Here is a 23,524-nt window from a genome sequence, read left to right as displayed (position 1 = left end):
TGTCTTCCTCTATCTCTTTTTTCAACATCCTGTAGTTTCCTGAGTAGAGGTCTTTTACCTCTTTAGTTAGGTTTATTCCTAGGTATCCTAATTTTTTTAGTGCGATGGTAAATGTGATTGCTTTTTTAGTCTCTCCTTTTGTAAGTTCACTATTGGTGTATAGAAATGCCGTAGATTTCTTGGTGTTGATTTTGTATCCTGCTACATTGCCGAATTCATTTATTAAGTCTGATAGTTTTTTGATGGAGTATTTAGATTTTTTTATGTACAATATCATGTCATCTGCGAATAAAGACAGTTTTACTTCTTCTTTTCCAATTTGGATGCCTTTTATTTCTTCTTGTCAGGTCGCAATGGCTAATACTACATTTCTACTTTTTTTTTTGCCATCCTTGACACTGTGCTAACTTGTCATTTCACCTGTGACTTCCTGGCCTTTGACTACCTTCAACTGTGTGGCCTTTTTGCATCACCTGTTCCTCTGCATTGCTCCATCTTCAGTATTCTCTAGCATTGACCTGTACATGTGTTATGAGATGCACCTACAAGCTTAAATAGTTCTTGAACATCAGCTACTAATTTATTGAATAGTAGAGGCCCGGTGCATGAAATTTGTCCATGGGTAGGGTCCCTAGGCCAGGCCGGCGATTATGGCCGATCAGATTTTCTGCCTCCCGACCTGCTCCAACCTTGCTACACATGTGCCACCATCGCATGGTTCCCGCCTCTCGCTGCTGCCTCATGGTTCCCCCGCCTCCTCCTTCCCTCCTTCCCTCGTTGCCCACGCCCTGCTGCTGCCATTGGTCACCCACCATCTTCCGCACTGCCTCCTGGTGGTCAGCGCATGTCATAGCGAGTGATCGTTCTCCAGGTTGAACTCTGGAAGGGTCACTTTGCATATTACCCTTTTATATATATAGATTACTTGGAATGAGACATAACCATATTTCAGCACAGCTTTCCATGTCACCAGCAGACAAACCATGCTCACCTCTGTTGGCAGAAGAATGAGCTGAAGATCCTGCTTCTCTTCCATGTGGTGCTTACTGCGTGTGTCATATTTTGTTTGAGATCTTCCTTGTTTTGTGATCTTCAGTAGCCCAGACCTTCATGGGAGTAACTTATAATACTTCCTATAGATCTTTTGTTTTGAGTCAATTGCACGGAACCTTGTTATGTGCAACACACTTTTGTAAAGGGACTTCCACCTGTCACCACAGTCAGCATTCAGTTCCTCACCATTTTTCTATTTTCACGTTGTTGGCATCAAACGGATGATGAGGAGACCAATTCTGAGCAGAGTGTATATGTACCAGGAGAGTCATGTCAGGGCTTTTAAGACAGCCCCAGCAACCCAGAAGACCTATCTTTTCCTCAGTCTTAAAAGGTATTTTGTACCTGACTGAGTTACAAGCAGTATATTTTGAGCAGAAAGCCTTCATCCATAACATATATGTGCGAGAGACTTCTGTTTCATTGCAAACCCTCACCAGCAACAGAGAGATGCCAGTGGACAGAAGCCCTGGAAAGAAGATATGGACAGTGCCTCACTTGTGTCCCAGTGCAGCTTTTACTTAATATGGGTGCCTTCAAGCATTAGGTAGGTTGGGGAAGACTTGCCAGCCATCTCAGACATTCTCCAGCACCAGGCCACTTTTAACACTGTGTAGTGAGATTTCACAAGAATTTCTCAGTGGAAGAAGTCATGACGAGTGGGCTGAATGTGAAAAAGCTGCCAGCCACAACCAGAAAGTTGTTCAACATCAGGTTGTCTGCTCCAGAGTAGTGATTTATAAGTGTAAAAAATGTGGAAAAGCTTTTAGAAAAATCTTTATCCTCATTCATCATAGAAGAGTTTACACTGTAGAAAAGCAATATGAGTGTAGTGATCGTGAGAAGTCTGTCATCCTGAGGTCCAAACTCATTCAACAACACAAAGTCCACACTGGAGAAAAGCTGAATGAGTGTCGTGATTGCAGGAAGTCCTTCAATCAAAGCAGTACCATCAGTCAACACCAGAGAGGTCACACTGGTGAAAAACCTTATAAATATAATGAATGTGGGAAATCCTTTGCCTGCAATAATCACCTTCTTATCCACAGGAGAGTTCACACTGGAGAAAAGCCATATGAGTGTAGAAACTGTGGGAAGTCATTTACACACAGGTCTACCCTCATTCAACATCACAGCGCTCACAGTAGAGAAAAGCTATATGAGTGTAGTGATTGTGGGAAGTCCTTTAGGCAACACAGTAACTTCACTCAATACTAGAGAGTTCACAGTGCTGCAAAACCTTATGAGTGTAGTGAATATGGGAAATATTTTACCTGCAACAATCACCTCCTTATCCACAGCAGAGTTCACACTAGAGAAAAGCTATATGTGTGTACTGATTGTGGGAAGTCCTGTGTGCTCAGAAAAAAATGAATTCTGTATTCTTACTTATGTTTGAGGAAATGATGAGTACTCTGAGCTCTTATGATCTTCACTCCTTTGTCTCTGACTAAGGACTGGACCTAACCATTGTTTCCCCCAGACCAGAATCCTAAAATATGCTACACCTTTTAGGGACATTGTGCTTCTCACATTGTGCTGTGATGAATTTTTTCACCAACATGCAAACCACTTGGTGTATATGGCTCTGGTTTATGATCTTTTTCTAAAGGTGCTTTTTGCGTTTGTCCCTTCAATTTATTGGTTCTATTCTCTGCCTGGGATGAATTGAAAGCACAATTGTGATCTGTCAGCAGGTAGAGGTGAAGAGATACTGTGGGGATCCCAAACTTTCAGTGCTTCTGAAGGGACAACATGATGGCAGAAAATCACTCTTTGGCCATTATTTGCTCATTTTGCATTTCTGTCGAAGGCCTTGAAAGCAAGTCTGCAGGACTTTATGGTTCTAATTTGCAGCCTGGTAACTCTATTATTGGTGAAGTCAAAGGTCACCCTGAAGAGGTCTTTGCTGTGCTTCTGTGAAGCACTTTGTTCAGTGTGTATGACATAAGTCTCAGCAAATGATCCATATGTCATGATGTACTAAATTTCATAGGCTGGTGTCATTTGTGGTGAGAATCTGGGGGTTGTGTGCAACCATAATTAGGGCAGCAGCACTGTTTCAATCGTGAGTGGGAGAGAGTGCAGTAAATTAGTTGAAAAATGCCTCTTCTGAATGTTTTCCACAAATGTTGCAGGGCCTGTGGCTTGCGTGATGTTTGTGTACAGATATTCTCAGGACCTCCATACCAGTTTACTATGACTGAAGTCATTTGCAGAGAATATAATCTTGTAATTTTGCTATTCTGCTGGCCCCCCCTAGGCTGTTCACCTCTAGGTTGATGCTCAACATACAAGAATTCAAAGGTAGAGGAAAAATAATCCTATAATCAATGCCAGGACGTTTCTTGCAACCAATCAACATTCCTATGGATTCTGATGATAATAGTCTAAATTGCTTACCAATAGTTGCTGGGACTATGGCAAGGCTGTTCCTTCCAGGATATGAGAAATGACATGCAACAAGCTGCACTTTTTTAATATGTACTATTTGGTGAGGTTTGATGTACATATAAAGCTGTGAAGTTGTCACACATGAAATAAACTTATCTGTCACCAATGTACAGGGTGGAGCAAAAATAGGTTTACAATAGTGAGCACCCGAAACGCATAGTTTATTGTTTTTAAAAAAGTATTTTAAACATGACTTTTATTGATTCTTTTAGGGAGAATGGGAAGGATGGGGGGAGAGAAAAACATTGCTTTTATTGATTCTTTTCGGGAGAATGGGAACGAAGGGGGGAGAGAGAAACATCTATATGAGAGACATATGTTAATCTGATGCCTCTTGCATGCCCCCTACTGGGGTTTGAGGAAGACATGTTCTTGTGCCCTGACCTCTTGTAGTGACCTTTAAATGTAGGGGATGATGCCTAACTGAGTGAGTAACACTAACCAGGGCAGAGTAAATTCTTGTATTATTATGTGTTAATTATTGTATTACTTCCCATACCAACAACTCTAACCCTACTTTTGGCATGCCCTATATTTACCTTCTGCCCTTTTACAAACTCTCTCTCTACCTTCCCGAGTCCTACAAGTAGGCATTTATTTTCCTTCCATTACAACACAGTAGTGCATATTTTTCATAATCTTATAGGCACTAGAAGGTGTGTGCTCTTTAACAAATATTGGTTTCCTTCACCCTACATAGTTATTTTGAAATTCAACACAAATTGTGTACTGTGAATTACTACTTTAATTATGTATCTATGATTTTGGTTTTTTCTAGGTTTGGGGTATTGTAGATAAATCTGCTGCGCATATTGTGTTCAGTTCATTATCTAGATGTATGTTTTACTGATCAAACTGTTGTTGTGTAGGTGAATGTTTTACATTGTAAGATATGTGGAAGTGTGATCTAAAATGCTTATTTCCTTTGCATTCCCACCCACCCACAGTAATGAAAATTCCCGTTTTTCTGAAACTCTGCCAGCACATACGATGGTAAATTTTTTTAAATACTAGCCCAATAAATGAGTATAGGATTACCTCACCTTTGTTTTACTTTCATTTACCTAACAATTTTTGATGGTGAGCATTTGTTTCATACATATATTCACATTGTCTTTATCATATTTGTTAAAATGTCTGCTCAGAATGTTTTAACAATTTTTAAAATGAATTTATTACCTGGAGAGCATTATGCTAAGCAAAATAAGCCAGTCAGAAAAAGATCAGTGTCACATGATATCATCATTTGTGGAATATAATGAATAGCATAAACCAGCGGTTCTCAACCTGTGGGTCACGGCCCCTTTGGGGATTAAACGATCCCTTCACAGGGGTTGCCTAAGACCATTAGAAAACACATATATAATTATATATTGTTTTTTTGATTAATCACTATGCTTCAATTATGTTCAATTTGTACCAATGAAATTGGGGCTCACCACAACATGAGGAACTTTATTAAAGGGTCGCGGCATTAGGAAGGTTGAGGACCACTGGCATAAAGTGATGAACAATAATAGATTCAGAGACAAAAGCATCAAAGAGACTGTCAAACCTCAGAAAAAAGGCATGAGAGGGTGAGCGGGTTTTGGAGGATAAGAGATCAGCCAAAGAACTTGTATGGGTATAAGCATAATCAATGGGCACAGACAATGCGGGAGTGGAAGCCAGGGTGGGGGAGGAGGGGTTCGGCTGGAGAGGTCAAAGGGTTGAAAATGGGACATAAGTAATTCTTTCAACAATAAGACATTAAAAATATAAAATGAGCCCTAGCTTGTTTGCCTCAGTGGCTTGAACATCAGCCTGTGGACTGAAGGGTCCCAGGTTCAATTCAAGTCAAGAGCACATGCCCAGTTGTGGGCTCCATTCCTAGTGCGGTGTGCACAGGGGGCAGGTGATCACTTATTCTCTCTCATCATCGATCTCTCTCTCTCTCTCTCTCTCTCTCTCTCTCTCTCTCTATATATATATATATATATATATATGGCCAGATTATTATGACCACCCCATCAGTACTTCATTGACACTTCCAAAAATATTGAATATTGAAAACTTTCTAAGAAAATACCCTCAAGGTATTATTATTATTATTTGCATAACTAATTCACCCCATCATTGTACTGATGGGGTGGTCATAATAATTTGGCTGGTCATAATAATCTGAATATATATATATATATATATATATATATATATAATCTCTTTTTCTCTTTCTCAAATCAATATATGTGTTTTAATCAACTAGTCAGTCCACACACATGTGAACACCAGCACAGCCCAGGGACCTGTGGCGACTAGCAATCATGGTTCTCTTGAGGGCAGAGCATGCAATGAATGATCCAAAGAACAGTATGGGAGGTGCCCTTTATGTCAGTGTAGCAGGTGGGGGAACCGGGCTGAGCTGCACAGTCACCCACAGGGCATGATGACATCAGTGTGGTCCCTGGGACTAAAACCGGAGCAGCCGGGCACTAACATTGACAGACGAGTGAATGAAAAGGGAGTCCATTTCTGATGGTGTCTTCATGATATGATATGGGAAATTTTAGGATAATTTCTAACAAGATGGGTTGTTGTGGTGCTACATGCGAGGTCCAGACCTTAGGTGACATATATGTGCCCACCTGTCATTTGCAGGTGAGGGCTGACCCAGTGAACAATAGGAATGAGATAGCATACATCAGTGTCACCTGCACTTGAAAATCTCCACCAGCATGGGGAAGGGAGAACACAGAAGGTTGAGAGAGAAATATATTACAGAGGTGGTGAACTAGAATTTTAGAAAATCAGCTAGTTAGAAAACAACCTGCCCTTGTGATGGCTTATTGATGTCACTAGTGAAGATGTGCCTCTGGGAATGAAGCTGTGAGACAAGTGTGGATCAAAGAACTATGGGCAGCAGGTAATGCAAAGTGATGGCCTCAGCAAACTGGGATTGGAGTCGGAAGTGTCATGTGCATTACCATTTTGGTGTCTTTGAGGGACAATTTGGAGGACAACATGGGTACTGCGTGACAAGATCAGTGTCAAGTCACTCACACTCCCTTTATGTGCAACATCTCGTCCTACCCTATGTTACTGACAGCACTGTAATTGAAAAGGGGCAGTCTGACTCTCATTTGAGGCCCAGAGCACAGGTATGTTATAACTGCTTATCTGCCTTTATTGTTGTGAGAGACACAGCATCAGTCTACACTAATAAAAGACAAACATGCAAATTGCCTGTACCTTTGCTGTGCCTTAAGCCACGCCCACCAGCCAGTCAGAGCGACTATATGCAAATTAAACAAACAAGTTGGCAGCCGGCAGCCACAAAGCTGGAGCAAGCAGGAGGCTTGGTTACCCCAATGATGGAGGAAGCCAAGCTGCTCGCTTACCATGGTGGGCTCTGAGTTCCACTCAAAGCAACAAAGTTTCAATTATAGAAGGTAATAAACCCCAGATACCTGCTTTCAGCTGGCCGTAGCTACGGAGCTGGAGCAACCAGGAGGCTTCTCTCCCGCCCACCCTGGCCAGCTCTGAGCTCCTCTCAAAGCTATAAAGTTTCAACTATAGAAGGTAAATAAATCCCAGAATTAAAAAAGAAAAGGAGAGGCTGGGAGCTTCCGTCACCAGGGGGCTTGGCCAGCCTGAAAACAGCCCTCAGCCCCTCACCCAGACTGGCCAGGCACCCTAAAGGGGGTGTGGCCAGCCTGAAAACAGCCATCAGCGCCTCACCCAGGCTAGCCAAACCTCCATGGGGTGAGGGTCCCCACTGAGGGGGGGGGGGGGGCTTGACCAGCCTGCAAACAGCCATCAGACTCTCACCTAGGCTGGCCAGGCACCCCAGTGGGGACCCCCACCCTGAAGGGGGTGTGACCAGCCTACAAACAGCCATCAGCCCCTCTCCCAGGCTGGTTAGGAACACCAGTGGGGACCCCCACTCTGAAGGGGTGTGACCAGCCTGCAAACACCCATCAGCCCCTCACCCAGGCTGGCCAGGCACCCCAGTGGGACCCCCCACCCTGATCCAGGTCACCCTTCAGGGCAAACCAGCCAGCCCCTACACATGCACCAGGCCTCTATCCTATACAATAAAAGGGTGATGTGCAAACTGACCCTAACAACAGAACGACTGGGAATGACTGGTTACTATGACACACACTGACCACCAGGGGGAAGGCACTCAATGCAGGAGCTTCCCCCTGGAGGTCAGTGTGCTCCCACAGGGGGAGCTCTCCTCAGCCACAAGCCAGGCTGATGGCTGCCAGTTCAGCAGTGGTGGTGGGAGCCTCTCCCGCTTCCTCAGCATTGCTAAGGATGTCCGACTGCAGCTTAGGCCTCCTCTCTGCTGGCAAATGGACATCCCCCGAGGGCTGCTGGGCTGCTGGAGGGATGTGTGACTACCAGCTTGGGCCCGATCCCCCAGGGAGTGGTCCCAAGCCAGCAGGTGGACATCCTCTGAAGGGGTCCCAGACTGCAAGAGGGCATAGGCTGGGCTGATGGACGCCCCCCCCCCCCAAGTGCACAAATTTTTGTGCACCGCGCCTCTAGTAGGAATATAAGGAGAGATTGACTTTGATGGGACTAAGGCCTGCTGTCTTCCCTGATGTGGGGTGTAGAGGAAGCAGATGGATATGTAGGGTGGGGAGTGTGACAAACTTGGCATCTCAAGAGAGAATCTTATCATGGGATGTACTGTCCTCATTATGACAGGACATGAACTTTGAGGACGTGGCCATTGCCTTCTCTCAGGAGGAGTGGGAGATCCTTGATGAGGCTCAGAGACGTCTGTACTGTGATGTGATGCTGGAAGTGTTTTCACTTGTATCATTCATAGGTAAGACCTTCATCTCTCCTAGTGCCCTGAAGTAATGCCCACTCTTTATTTATTCTCCAGACATAGCACTCTCTCTCTCTCTCAAAGCCACACCATGGGCTCTGCTAATTTCCCCCACTGTCTTGTGAAATGGGCTGTGGATGTCAGTGCTGAGCTCTCAGAGAGCCCTGAGCAATAGACTCCACAAACTTCCCTAACACCAGTTGCCTCAGAAACTGCAGGAAGTGTCTGGGTGTCAGCAGTCTTACAGACAGCTTAATGGGTCCCACCTGCTCTTCCTCACCCAGGAAGGGTGACTATATCCAGATCCATGGCCTCCACTTCTGCACCTTTCCTGTAGATAAAGACCTTGGTGAATGCCTGTGCCAGGTATCTTCTTTACATACATGAACCAGGGGCTGTTATTGTAAGACCCTCCTCCCATTGTTGTTTGTAATATTACCTTTTCTGAATACTATTGCAAGCCGAATGCTATGGGCAAGTGATGGCTGCTCACCTCTGTTGTCTTTCATTGATACTTGGAATATTTAGTTTGTACATATTTCTAGAGAAGGAGGTGCAGGGAGAACCTTGGTTTCTGCAGGGTGAACGTACAGGATGGTCCTAGAGGAAGCCTGGCCTGGCTGTGTGGCAACTCGGGGGAGGTATGACATAAGGATGGTGTTCAGATTGTACCAGGAACCTGCTCCTGTCTAATGATGTTTGGTGCAAGTTCCAATGGCCACCCCTCATTTATGCATTTCCTTTTCCATATTTGACACTTTGCTGGCTTCTCATTTCATCAATGACTTTCTATCTTTGGCTATCTTTGCCTTTGTGTCCTTTTTCACCACCTATTCCTTTGCACATCTCTTTCTGCAGTATTCTACAACATGGACCTATGCAAGTGTTATAAGGAGCACATACACTGAGTGGCTAGATTATTATGACTACCCCATCAGTACTTCATTGACACTTCGAAAATACTGAATATTGAAAACTTCCTAAGCAAATACTCTCAAGGTTTTATTATTATTATTATTATTATTATTATTTGCATAACTAATTCATTTCATTGTACTGATGCAGTGGTCATAATAATCTGGCTGGTCATAATAATCTGGCCACTCAGTGTACATGCTTAAATACCCCTAAAATACCAGCTACTTGTTTATTGAATACTTGGAATGAGATGTAACCAACCTTGGCTTGCCCGTGTCACCAGCATAGAAGATCTGCTGCACTGATGGCAAACCTTTTGAGCTCGGCGTGTCAGCATTTTGAAAAACCCTAACTTAACTCTGGTGCCGTGTCAGAAATAGAAATTTTCTGATATTTGCAACCATAGTAAAACAAAGATTTATAGTCTTGATATTTATTTTATATATTTAAATGCCATTTAACAAAGACAGATCAACCAAAAAAATGAGTTCGCGTGTCAACTTTGACACACGTGTCATAGGATCGCCATCACTGATCTACTGAATGCTGTTAGCAGCAGAATGCGCTGAACAGTCCGCTTCTCTTCTATGTGGTGCTTGTCATGTTTTTGCTCTATTTCTGTTGAAGTCTCCCTTGTTTTGTGATCTTCAGTGCTCAAGAACTTCACAGTGACCTCTTACTAGTCCATCTTTCAGGTCTTTTATTTTCAGCCAATTGCATGAAACCAATGTAGTATGTGCAACCCACTTTTATGATGGGACTTCCCCCTGTCACCAGAGTCAACATTCATTTCCTCATCATTCCTCTGTTTTCAGGTCCTTGGCGTAAGATGGATGATGTGGAGGCCTATTCTGAGCACAGTGTATCTGTAGGAGATTCTCAGGTCAGGGCTTCCAAGACAGCTGCAGCCACCGAGAGGACCCATCTGTGTAAGCCGTGCTTCTCAGTGTTAAAAGACATTTTGCACCTGAGTGAGTTACAAGTGGTTTACTTTGAGAAGAATGTGTTCTTAAGTGGTGCATGTTTGAGAGACTTGTGTTTCAGTGCAAACCCTCACCAGCAACAGAAGGATGCCAGTGGAGAGAAGCCCTGGAAGGAAGATATGGAGAGTACCTTGCTTGTGACCAGTTGCTGCTTCTACTTATCTGGGATGCCTGTAGCTAGTACAGAGCTTGGGGAAGACTCCCCAGCCATCTTAGGGCTTCTCCAGCACCAGGCCACTCTTAACACTATGGAGCCACACAGTAACAATGATATTTCACAGGAAAGTCTCAGTGGAAAAAGACATCACCAGTGGGTTGAATGTGAAAGAGCTGCCAGCCAGAAACAGAAAGTTGCTTATCAGAAAGGTCTCTGCTCTGGAGATATGATTTATGAGTATAATAAATGTGGGGAAGTGTGTAGACAAATGTTTAACCACCCTGCACATGGGAGAGTTCACACTGGAGAAAAGCCTTATGAGTGTACCGATTGTGGGAAGGTCTTCAGTGAAAGCACTGCTCTCACTAAACACCGCAGTGTTCACACTGGAGAAAAGCCATATGAGTGCAGTGAATGTGGGATATCCTTTAGTCACAAGTGTCACCTCACTATACACCAAAGAGTTCACACTGGAGAAAAGCCATATGAGTGTAGAGAATGTGGGAAGCGTTTCAGAGAAAGGTCTGCCCTCACCAGACACCACAGAGTTCACACTGGAGAAAAGCCATATGAGTGTAGTGAATGTGGCAGGTCCTTCAGTCAAAGAGCTCACCTCACTGTACACCACAAAGTACACACTGGAGAAAAGCCATATGAGTGTAGTGAATGTGGGAAGCATTACAGAGAAAAGGCTGCCCTCACTATACACCGAAGAGTTCATACTGGAGAAAAGCCATATGAGTGTAGTGATTGTGGGAAGCATTTCAGAGAGAGGACTGCCCTCACTAAACACCACAGAGTTCACACTGGAGAAAAGCCATATGAGTGTAGTGAATGTGGGAAGCATTTCAGAGTAAAGGCTACCCTCACTAAACACCACAGAGTTCACACTGCAGAAAAGCCATATGAGTGTAGTGAATGTGGGAAGCATTTCAGAGAAAAGGCTACCCTCACTTACCACTGCAGAGTTCACACTGCAGAAAAGCCATATGAGTGTAGTGAATGTGGGAAGCATTTCAGTGAAAGGTGTGCCCTCACTAAACACCACAGAGTTCACACTGGATAAAAGCCATATGAGTGTAGTGAATGTGGGAAATCCTTTAGTGAAAGCTTTATCCCCAGTGAAGACAAGAGAGTTCACACTGGTGAGTGTAGTGAGTGTGCGATTCTTTTTAGCTACAACCACAACCTGGTTAGACTCCTGAAATTTCACACTGGAGAAAAGATGTAAATGTGCAGGGATTGTTTTATTTTTCTCACTAAGAATAAGAACACTTAAGGGGCTCTATGGGACCCATTTACATGAATGTAAACCCCTTTAATAAGAACATACACTCTGCTAGATTCATCATACATTTGAGGTACAAGTGAGACTTGAAGGAGCTGTGTTGTACTTGCTAACATGTCCAGACCTACAACCCAAATGATGTCACTGTGAGTGTTTATCGCTAAAGAGATTTCACCTCTAACACCTGCTCACCTGAGGAGTGTGCATCGGTCACATTCCCTGGGTGCTCAGGGAAATGTATTCTGTGTTCTCGCTTCTGCTTGAGGTAATTATGGTTCCTCCAAGCTCTTGACAGTATCTTCATTCATTTCTCTATGACTAGAAAATGGACCTGACCCAGGATTCATCCGGAGCACCCGTTCTCAGCTAAGAAGTGCTACCTCTTTCAGGGACATAGTGGTACTCACATTATGCTTTGATAAATTTTGAGGGTTTCTTATTCACCAACCTGCAAACTCTGAGCTCTCCTCTGCTCTGGTTTATGATCTTTTTTCTAAAGGTGTTTTTATATTTGTGTTGTTATTTATTAGTGCATTATTTTCAACACCAACTACTCTAAACCTAAATTTGCCACACTCTGTATTTACCTCCAGTCATTTTGTAATATTTCTGCTTCCCCAACCCTCCATGTAGACATTGATTTACCTTCCTTTAGAATAGAGTAGTTCATATTTTTCATAATTTTATTGGCACTATAAGGTGAATTCTCTTTAACAAACACTGGCTTCCTTCATGCTACACAGATAGTTTGAGATTTAACACGAACGTTTATATAAATAGTTAATTTTTTATTTCTAGAAAACATTGTATTCTATGGATAACCACTTTTACTACTGAGCTGCCTATGATTTGAATTATTTCTATGTTTGGGGTTTTATAAATAAAACAGCTCAGAATATTGTATTCCATTCTTTCTACAGATGTATGTCTTAAATTGTTCCAGTGTCAGTGAATGTGGTACATTTCAACATATATGGAACTGTGACCTCAAATGGTCAATCACTTTGCCTTCCCACCCACCCAGAAAATTCTATACAACTCTGCCAGCACATGCAAAGGTTAATCTTTTTAAGTACTAGCCCCATCAATGAGTGTACTGTTAATTCGCTTTTGTTTCAACGTAATTTCCATGAAAATGTTTGATGGTGATTATTTCTTCGTGTATTTCTTTCACTGTCTTTATCTTCTTTGTTAAAATGCTCAGTATTTTTTGTTTACTTTTAAAGTTAATTTATTATTCTATTCTAACCAATAGGAGGTGGTGCAGCCTCTACGACATATGTTTGAATTTCACTCAGTCTTCAGATACTCGACTGATTTTTTGGCCATATGGAATTCTTGGTTTTGGAATTCTATAAACAAAATGGTTTTTCTCAGTTTTTACCCTATGTATGATTTATAGCCCACTTGTACCATACACTTATACATTTAATCTGCATTGTTAATTCTCCACCAGTGTTCTTTAAGTTTAAGCATTTAATGATACATTGAAGTCTAGGTTTGTAGTAGTTGAAAACGTTCCTGGTGTAAATATCACCACCACATTCATACTGCCAAAATGATGGCACTGAACGTGGATATAAGATACTTCAGTAGTATATCATTATATTTTACTAGTGACTGGGGGTATGGACTTGTGCACATTGAAAGGAAATTAATTAGAAAATGACAAGTGAGGTCCCTCGCACCCTAGTGCAAACCTCCCCAGTCCCTCCCCTTTAGGCCGCACCTGGGGCAGCGCCTTGGCTTCAAGGGTGTCTGTGGAGTGAGTGGGATTCCTCTGGCAGGTGAGGTCCTGCAGCCTGGCCTGCAGGGAATCGGGCCGAAACCAGCTCTCCGATATCTGCTGAGGGGTCCTGGATTATGAGAGGGCAGTTGTCAGGTGACACAACCCAGAATCAGGCTCCCTCCTCTCTGGTTCCGGGATGCGTGAACCGAGAATCGCCGTTGCCTTCCATCACTATCTCTCATCCCAGTGGTTCTGGTATCTATCCATTCTCAGATACATTAGTGACTTATTTTACTAAAAACCCCCGATAAGTTTCTCCCTGGCCAGAGAGCTCAGTTGATTAAAGCATCATCTCAGTAGTGCCAAGGTTGTGGGTTCCATCCTCTGACAGGCTCCATGCAAGAATCAAACAATGTGCTGCCACCGAGACGTAGCTGCTGGTTCCGGAGCCGGAGGCGCCACCAGGGCTTATTGGACCCAGCAGATCGTCCCTGGATCCAGGCTGAACAATCTGCATTTCGGTCTGAACCACGGGAAGAAAGGGTAGCTGGGCGGTGGGATTCCTGCTCCAAGGACACAATGCTTTCCAAGCTAGCTTGTCTGCAGACTGTGGCGGGGCTTTGCGGGGCGCCCACACGCCAGTGGCTTCTGCTACATCAGTGGCGACTAAGAAGATGGTCCAAGGCCGTCTATCGTCTGAGGACGATTTTGAACGGGAAGCCAAGTATGGCGCTCACAACTAAAGGGTGTCCCAAAATTCACGCAAGAAGTAATTTTGGTAGAAAACAGGTTTATAATTAAAAATTGTAAATTTTTTATTGATTCATAAAGTATACAGTATAGGGTTATGGATGGAATAGCACATCAGGTAAATGGCCTCCACGGCTTTGCTGGCACATACGCAAACCCGTGGTCTTCATTGGTCTTCATTGTCCCTGCTCCTGGGCCATCATTGGTACTTGGTAATGCTTATCAAATTGAAGGGATTGAAGTCACAGGGTAACAGATATTAGAATCTGATTCAATAAACCAAGTAAAATTAGGCTTTTACTTTTTGTTGTTGTTAATGCCCATGCAAAATTCAAATCTTGCGTGAATTTTGGGACACTCTACCACCCCTTACCACTCACCCTGGAGAGAGGGACAGGTATTTCCCTGTGGGAGGCGGAAGGCAGGAAATGCTTTGATTTCCTGAGTGCGCACAGCGCCGTCAAGCAAGGGCATTGCCACCCCAAGATCGTGGATGCCCTGAAGAGCCAGGAGGAGAAGCTGACGCCGACCTCGCGGCCCTCCTACAACAATGTGCCGGGCGAGGCCACGGAGATCATCACGAAGCTCAACTACCACCAGGTTCTCCCCATGAGCACAGGGTGGGGCCGGGGAGACCGCTTGCAAGCTAGCGCGGTGGTGGGGCTGCACCGTGAAGGGCATCCCCAATGACAAAGCCAAGATCGTCTTCGCAGCTGGAAACTTTTGGGGCAGGACTCTGTGTGCCATCTCCAGCTCCATGGACCCCAGCAGCGACGACGGCTTTGGCCCCCTCATGCCGGGGTTCGAGACCATTCCCTACAACGACCTGCCTGCTCTCGAGAGTGCTCTTCAGGATCCAAAAGATGCAGCGTTCATGGTCGAATCCATTCAGGGCGAGGCGGGCGTCATTGTCCCGACCCAGGCTGCCTGATGGGTGTGCGCGAGCTCTGCGCCCCCCACCAGGTCCTGTTTATTGGATGTGACCCAGACGGGACTGGCCAGGACTGGCCGGTGGCTGGCGGTCGGCCATGAAAACGTCAGGCCTGACCTCGGCCTCCTGGGCAAGGCCCTTTCCGGTGGCCTGTACCCCGTGTGGGCGGCGCTGTGTGACCATGAGATCATGATGACCATCCAGCCCGGGACCGCGGCTCCACGCACGGGGGCAACCCCCTGGGCAGCCGCGGGGCCATTGCCCCCCGCGAGGTTTTGGAAGAAGAGAACGAGCTCAGGAAGCTGCCCTCGGACATCGTGACCGCCGTGCGCAGGAAGGGGCTGCTGAACGCCATCGTCACCAGAGATTCCGATGCTTGGAAGGTGCGCCTGCGCCTTGGAGATAATGGACTTCTGGCCAAGCCCACCCACGGCGACATCATCAGGTTCCGCCTCCGCTGGTCATCAAGGAGGACGAGGTCCAGGAGGCCGAGGAGATCATCAACAAGATCATCAGTCTTTCTGGGCTCGCCTCCGCTGGCTTTCTGAGGGCGGGGCCTGTTCCCATGGGGCGGGGCCTGTTCCCATGGGCGGGGCCTGTTTCCCTGTGGGGTGGGGCCTGCTTCCCTGGGGGCGGGGCCTGCTTCCCTGAGGGCGGGGCCTGCTTCCCCGGGGGCGGAGCCAGCTGGGATGGCAGCTTGGCCACATCCTCATAACAGCCTGTGTGGTGCTGCTCTCAGCGCGGGCTCATTCCACTCCCCTGTGTCTTCAGGGACCTTTTAAAACATGTTATTTTCAGTTCATACATGCTAGAGCGGCATTTATAACCACGCAGGTGGCTGTGTAAGAGAACGTGAGGGAGTCTGTTTGATCACGTGTGTGTGCTGAGGCGAAATGCTCTCTCTGTATGTAGGCAGCCTTTTCGGCAAGTCCCATGTGGTTTTTACAGGTTTTTATCATTTCCTCGCTGGAGTAAATATATTGTATTTCAAAAAGTTATATGGGGTTTTACATAGAAGACTGCTTTAACCTTATCAAATTGAATCATAATCACTGAATTTTAGGAAGGATGAAATGGTTAAGCTTTATAAAGTCCTAGGTTTAAATAAACTTTACATTAGCCAACACCAAGACGTCATTATTTTGAATTGAGAACTAATGTTCAACATTCCCAAATTACGTTTTCAATGTTGGTATAATTTGTAAAAAAAATACTTACTTTCAGTTTTTCTTTACATTTAAAATAAAGCTTATATTAAAAAAAGAATCAAACAATGTATAAAATTAGTGGAACACAAAATGGGTGTTTCCCTCTCCCTATTCTTCTCTCTCTTTCTCTCTCATCAATATATTTGTGTGATTTTTACAAAACGAGTCAACACATGCGAACACCATCACAGACCAGGCAGGGACCCTGTGGTGAACCAGCCATGAGGGTTCTCATGAGGGCAGAGCACACAGTGAGGGAGAGGACAGGAGGGGAGGGACCCTGCTGTCAGTGTGGAGGGTGGGGAACTGGGGCTGAGCTGAGTCATCCACAGGTAATCATGGCATTTGTGCTCCCTGAGACTAAACCCTAAGTGGCTGGGAAAAGCTCCGGGACTGGACATGGGCTTTGTGGTCTCAGCACCTTCCAGCCAGGGGTGGAGATTGGGCTATTTTGGATTCAGGTAGTTGAGGAGCCCAGATCCCTCCCAGGCATTCTGGAGCAGCCCCTAATACTTGAGGCCCTCAAATGAGTTCACCGACCTCTGAGGAGCCCATACACTCTCCTAAGCCCCACGAGCATTGTTTCAATCTCTCTATTTTTGCATTTCTGGGTAATTTTCCATTTTCATTTCATTAAAAATACCACTGCCCAACCAGGTCTGGAGGTAGCATGGATTCTCCAGGAAATGGTGCTCTGTGTTTTTAATGGTGAGACCATTCTGAAGTACAAGCATTTCCTGAAGGAGAGGAGATGTAGAGGACTACCTGCTTTTCTTCCCCACCACCAGTTGAGCCCCTTATTCTCCTGCTCGTTGAGGCATCTGGAGGTCCCATCTCGGGTATGAGTTAAGCACAGGGCCAAGAACCTCAGGCTGTAGCAAGGTGGGGAATTGGGGCAGACTGTGATGACAGACAGGAGGTATAGAGCGTGGATTGGAAATGTTTGTGGAAGACTGTGCCTTCTTGGAGTAGCTGGATGATCCAGGATCCTTGGAAAGGAATGTGAAGATGGGTGCATATGGGGGATAGCTGAGGGGAAGACTTCTAGGCTCCTAAGTCCCCACTAATAATGAGGAACTGGACATCCCTGGAGAGGTTGTCCCATGTGAAAGCTAAGCTGAAAACTAATAGAGGAAGATGTCTGGGTCTACTCAGAGCATCACTCCTCGACCTCTAGGTTCTAGTTATCTACAGGGGGTGCATGGCCACATGGGACCTAGAGGGAGAATTAGGCTCTACTCACTCCAGTGCCTAAAGTTATGTTGGAATCCCTCAGAAACAGCTTCTACTAAGATAAGTTAATTTTTATCACTCAAAGTCTAACCTAAGTTATGGAAATGAAGGGATGACTTTATTCACAAACCATCATATTTTAGTGGTTAAATGAAAGCAAGGAGGGGATCATGACTATGACACTAATTATGTGGGGTTTTTCTGAGATCAGCGATAGTGATTCTGTTAGCCTCCCAGGTAAAAGAAGACACATTGACTGCATTCAGATGATTCTCTGAAAACTGTTCTAGAGAGATTGCTCTGGATTTAATGCTATGTTCTTGAAAATTCAATACATTTCTCTTTTTTAATCCTCAGCTGAGGATATGTTTATTGATTTTAGATAAAGAATAAAGAGAAACAGGGAGAGAAATAAGTAAACATTAATGATAGAGGAACATGGATCAGTTGCCTTTCATACATGCCCCAACCAGGGATCAAATCCACAATCTATTGTGTAAGTCTGTGTGTGTGGGGGGGGAGGTGCATTATGAGATGATTCTCCAACCCACTGTACTACCTCTTTAAGAAAGCACCTCAGTTCTTTTTTTTTTTTAAATATATATTATTGATTTTTCACAGAGAGGAAGGGAGAGAGATAGAGAGTCAGAAACATCGATGAGAGAGAAACATCGACCAGCCGCCTCCTGCACATCCCCCACCGGGGATGTGCCCGCAACCCAGGTACATGCCCTTGACCGGAATCGAACCCGGGACCTTTCAGTCCGCAGACCGACGCTCTATCCACTGAGCCAAACCGGTTTCAGCAGCACCTCAGTTCTTAATGTTTCCTTCAAAACAGTGTATTAGTATGACTCAGCATTAAGGGGAGTGTTGCTTTGCTTGTCAGTGTTGGTTGTATGTGTGAATTGCTGCCCCTTTGAGTGTTCCTGATTGTATCTCTGTTTTTTATTTTCTTTGTGTCTGTCTACTGTGTCCACGTATGTCCCTTCTGGTGTGTGCCTGTGTGTGTCCGTTGTGTGTGTGGGTGTGCATCCTGACGCTGTCTTGTTCCCATGTGTTCTTATCTGTGTGTATTTGTGTATTCCCCTCAAAGTGATGTCCGAGTCTATAGTCTGGGTCTGTGTGAGCCTGGCCACAAGCCCTGCACCTGAGAGCCCATCTTCGCCTGGGGGTGTTCTGTACCCGTGCATTTGTGTGCTTATGATGTCTGCATGTTCCCTGTGAGATTGTATGTGTGCACCCCAGCAACAGGAAAATGCATAGGCAATCTCCAAAGGGGTGATTTAGAACACAATATGTTCTTCTCTGCTCCCCAGGCTGAGCCCCTTCTCTTCCAAGCCACTGTTATACCCCTTTAGGTCCCATCTCAGGTTCATGGATGGATGAAGTGAAGTGACATAGAACTGCAGGCTGCGTGAAGTTGGAGAATCGGGAAAGACTGGTGGCAGAATGGAAGAATAGCCTGTGGAGGCACTGTTTTTGGCGGACTCTAAGCCTTTGAGGAGAATCTGGAAGATCCTGAATCCCTGAAAAGGAATCACTGGATGGGTGCATATGGGGGAAATCTGAGGGTGAAGAATCCTAGGACCCTAATTCCCCCTTAGGAATGATGACCTGGATACCCCTGGAGAAGGCTGGGATATTCAGGTAGTCCTCCTGGTCCCTGAAGAGAAGGTCAATCCATTGCCCGTGTGTAAGCTATTCTGACACCTAATAAGGAAGGTGCCTGGGGTTGCTCGGAGCATCACTTGATGACCTCTGGACTCTCATCATTTACTGGGTGAGCTTGGACACTCAGGAACATTGAGACAAGGAGGGAAAATTAGGCCCAGTGCTCCCTCCAATGGGGATGAAGAGAACAATGGAGGGACCACATTTAGCACAGGTTCAGGCACAAATGAATGGGAACCTAGGACCAACATTGATGTTAATGTCAGCATGTTTACATTCAGCCCCACCTGACGGAGCCCTCACCTGAGCTATGCAAATGATAAAGAGACTCGGAGACAGAGTAGTGACTGATATTAATTTCAAAGTACATGGATGCTGGAATGCTTGCAGTCCTGTACCTTCCAATAAACCTTCTTAACATGTGGATCTTCACCTCGAACATAGTGGGGGAACCGAGGCAGCCAGGGATTTCTTAAAGGTCACACTCAGAAGTGGGCTCTGAGTTCATGGCCAATGACTTCTGACCAAATTCCTCTTATTGAAGTTCACTCCTTGGAATCTAGACAGAGGTGGTCGTGGGCAGCTCTGGGACAAAACACACCTGGATGAGGGGAAAGTGAACCTCCTGAACTAATTTCCACTATCACTTCCTACCAATCTTCACTGCTCTTCTTCGCCCATACACAGCCCCAAGAGAGGCTGGCCCCATGTAGTGACATGAATATGGCCATCAAGTATGTCAGACTTCCCTCCTGACCACGTGAATTTGCTGCAGCCCTGTGAAGTGCTTTGACCAATGAAATGTGTTGAGCGTGAAGCCTGTCACTGCTAACAGAAAAGTCTGGAAGCACCGAGACTTGCCACCATCTCTGTACATCTCTGATATATCCAGGAGGTATGTATGTGGTGGCTTCTCTTTATACAAGTCCAAGGAGAATCAGGGAGAGCATGTGGCATGAATAAGAAAAATACCTTCTTTAATATAAAAACCAATAAATCTTTGGGTCTGTTTGTAATTTATAACAACATCTAGCCAATCCTAATAGTTACAGAGCCTAACAGTAGAAGCCAGAACTCTGTTGTTAGAGACACATGGGTTTGTCTTCCAGTCCTGCCTTTTATTAACTCTATAATTATGCAATTTATGTTGAAATAATTCATGTAAAGCATTGAATCCAGGGCTTGGCACGTGTAGTAAACATTCAGTAACTCTTACCTCCATAGTTTCACAATGTGTGATGACTGCAAACATGCAGACAATGTAGGAAAGGTCAACTTCTTGGCCGTGTACCCTTTAAAATTTTGTTTTTAAACAACTAGGAGAGGATTATGTACATTTTCTCCTATCCTGATTTTTCTATTAATAATAGGATGTTTTGATAAAAATAAAATATCTGATGGCTGGAGTGGGTCTGTTGGTTGAGTGTAGTCCCATGCACAGAAAGGTTACCAGTTAGATTCCTTGTGAGGCACAAGCCAATTTTTCTGGGTGTAAGCCTGTGTGTGGGGTCATGCAACCTGTGACCAGCCCCCAAATCCTAAATTTGTCATTTTCCAGCACCACCGGGAGTCCCCAACACCAGTATTTGTGATGATCAGTCAGTGATTGAGAGCTAAATTCCACCTGTTGGGCCTGAAAAAGTAAGTTACCCAAAGTGCACCGTGCCTAATTATGGCTGCATTTAGCCCATTGAAGTCCAGGCCAGGGGTCTTATCCAGTGCTGATTGGTTTGGGTGTTGCTTCCAGGTACTCACTTTTACCTTTTTGTTCTGTTAACCTGTAGGCTCCAGCGCTGGGTCCCAACTAGGACCAGGCTTCAGAGGCACTGTCCCCACGGTGCAGTGGTTTGTCTGAAGCTTGTTGAGCAGCAACAGTCAGCATTGAGGACTATGTGCGTCCCAGACTCTGTTTTGCTTGAAGATTTCTACTCAGCCTCACTCCATTTACCCTCCATCCTTGCCTGCCGGTGCCTGTCGGATCCTGAAACCCAGGTCACTGAGTCCAGAACAGTGAGTCACTTGTGGGTGATACGTGGTGTGATGTGAGAAAGAGGGTGACAGGCTGCAGTGCCACCCTGTAAGATTTTGGTTGGTGTGGCTGAGCTGGGAGGACTCGGGAATCCTGGCCTTGTTTTGTATCTAAAGGCAACAGAGAAGACGAGGCAAAGTATTTGGTGAGAAGTTTCCGTTTAATTTTCAGGATCCTAGGGCCATCGATGGTGGAGAATAAAAGAGGGACATTGTCTGAAATAGAGTTTTAAACTCTTCCCAACTGCTGGGAATGAACCTAGAAGCGAGAGGATCCCAGTTGGAGACAGGAAGCAGAAGTCCCTTGAAAGATAGCCAACACGGCAAGATTGTGCCCTTAGGACTGAGGCCCTGATATAATGCGGTCATCTCCAGGGGCTGGGGAAAGGTTCTGACAGGCAGAGCCATGAATCCTGATGGTGGTTGCCAAGTTCTCAACAGACCTTTAGTTTTCACAGATTGCTGCAAATGAAGAATCGTTTAGGGGTACTGATTTGTGTAGCTTATTTCAGGGCCTCACACTCTTGTGGCCTCGGAGATAGTGGAGTCCTGGGACTGTCCTGCCACTCTTCCAGCCCTTGGGCCTGGGAACCTTTAAAACACACTAAGCTCAGAATCCAAAGTTCAGGTCTACATTCAAGAGCGTCTAGAATTCTGATGAGCCATTCAGTAGGAAGACTTCCTTAAATGTAGTGGAAAATGTATAGACCACATAAGAATTGTAGATCACCTTTATTGGTTTGTTTTGCTTGTTTGTTTGTTTGTTTTGAATTGGATGCCAAAGAGTATTTCAAACAAGATGAGACTGTGTTGTATGATGTGCTCCCTGATTTTGGCAATGTGGGAATTCCTCCAAGAACGTGTAAACCAGGGGTCCTCAAACTTTTTATACAGGGGGTCAGTTTACTGTCCCTCAGCCCATTGGAGGGCCAGACTATAGTTTAAAAAAAACTATGAACAAATTCCTATGCACACTGCACATATCTTATTTTGAAGTAAAAAAACAAAACGGGAACAAATACAGTATTTGTATTTGCATGTGGCCCACGGGCTGTAGTTTGAGGACCCCTGGTGTAAACACATGGAGTAAAGACCAAAGCAGTTCAGGGGCTTGCAGGCATCCTCTTTTTTTTAAAAAAGGGAAGTAGTAAAAATGGGTTAAAATCAGATCTAGATGAGCTTGTGACAACTTGGAAGTCTGCTCTGCAGGTGATGGGAGCAATGGGAGATTTGCAGTAGTGGAGGCAGGTGATCTGACCCAGGTCTCATTTGCCTCCTTGTGGCTGCAGCATGATGATCAATATGCCTATGAGGGAGGAGGTAGAAAGACTAGGAAGGCAGCAGCTGTGATAGACTGGGTGAGTGTGATGGTAACTGGCTCATGATGGTGGCTGTGGAGATGGAAGGAGCAGTTGCATTCCGGATCGGTGATTTAGGTGTGGCCACCTGGATTTTCTAATGTGAGGCTGAGAGAGACAGAGAGGTAAGAGTCAGAGTTGTCATTGAGGCTTGGATTTAGCACCTCAATGTTTGAAAGCACCATCAACTCAGACAGAGAAATTCATAGTAGAAAGTGTTATGTTCAAAGGAGATACAAAAACTTTTATTTCTTGGCCTGTTAGGGTATTTCAGAGAGCCGTTCAAGAGCACCTAGAATTCTGATGAGCCGTTCAGTAGGAAGACTTCCTTAAATGTAGTGGAAAATGTATAGACCAGATAGGAATTGTAGATCACCTTTATTGGTTTGTTTGTTTGTTTGTTTGTTTGTTTTGAATTGGATGCCAAAGAGTATTTCAAACAAGATGAGACTGTGGTTGGTGCTTATTTTCTTCTAGAAACACTTACTGGGGTTTTTGGTTACCATTGCTGTGGCTGGGTGGGTTGTTTCAGTCAGTTTGGTGGAATTGTTTAGGGGCGTGAGTGCTCATCTCTGAGACTCACTGAGCATGGGGTAGAGGGCCATAAGTGATGAAAGGCTGAGACTGGTGAAGAGACATCAAGTGCAGTAACAGTGAAGGTGGGCTCTGAATATCTGAGATCTGATGTGGGTCATATTAGGAGATGTGGAAGGAAAAAAAAATCAGCGATGGAAATCTTCAGAGCAGGACACAATGCTTCCTTTATGATTGTGAACTTTGAGATTATGGGTGGTACATCACCCAGTTTGAATTTTCTAGGCATTATCTGGGTCACGCATGCTCAATAATGAGTATGAGGTCAAGGGGATGACTATGGGTGCTTAGGATGTGGGAGTGCAGGTGTGAGACAGGTGTGGTAGAAAAAAGTGGTGTGCACT

The 23,524-nt window shown here is 44.9% G+C and overlaps 1 pseudogene across 1 annotated transcript; it reads left to right on the top strand.

The window, feature by feature from the left end:
• Nucleotides 1-13,983: 13,983 nt before the first annotated feature.
• LOC308535775 (ornithine aminotransferase, mitochondrial-like) lies at nt 13,984-21,055 on the top strand (annotated as a pseudogene). Its single transcript has 4 exons — nt 13,984-14,142; nt 14,513-15,610; nt 19,134-19,222; nt 20,985-21,055. The product of its transcript is annotated as an ornithine aminotransferase, mitochondrial-like (transcript).
• Nucleotides 21,056-23,524: the final 2,469 nt, after the last annotated feature.

The sequence above is a fragment of the Myotis nattereri genome (genome assembly GCF_964212035.1).
Source record: "Myotis nattereri genome assembly, chromosome: 21".
Taxonomy (NCBI): domain Eukaryota; kingdom Metazoa; phylum Chordata; class Mammalia; order Chiroptera; family Vespertilionidae; genus Myotis; species Myotis nattereri.
This window is presented reverse-complemented; position numbering and strand designations above follow the sequence as displayed.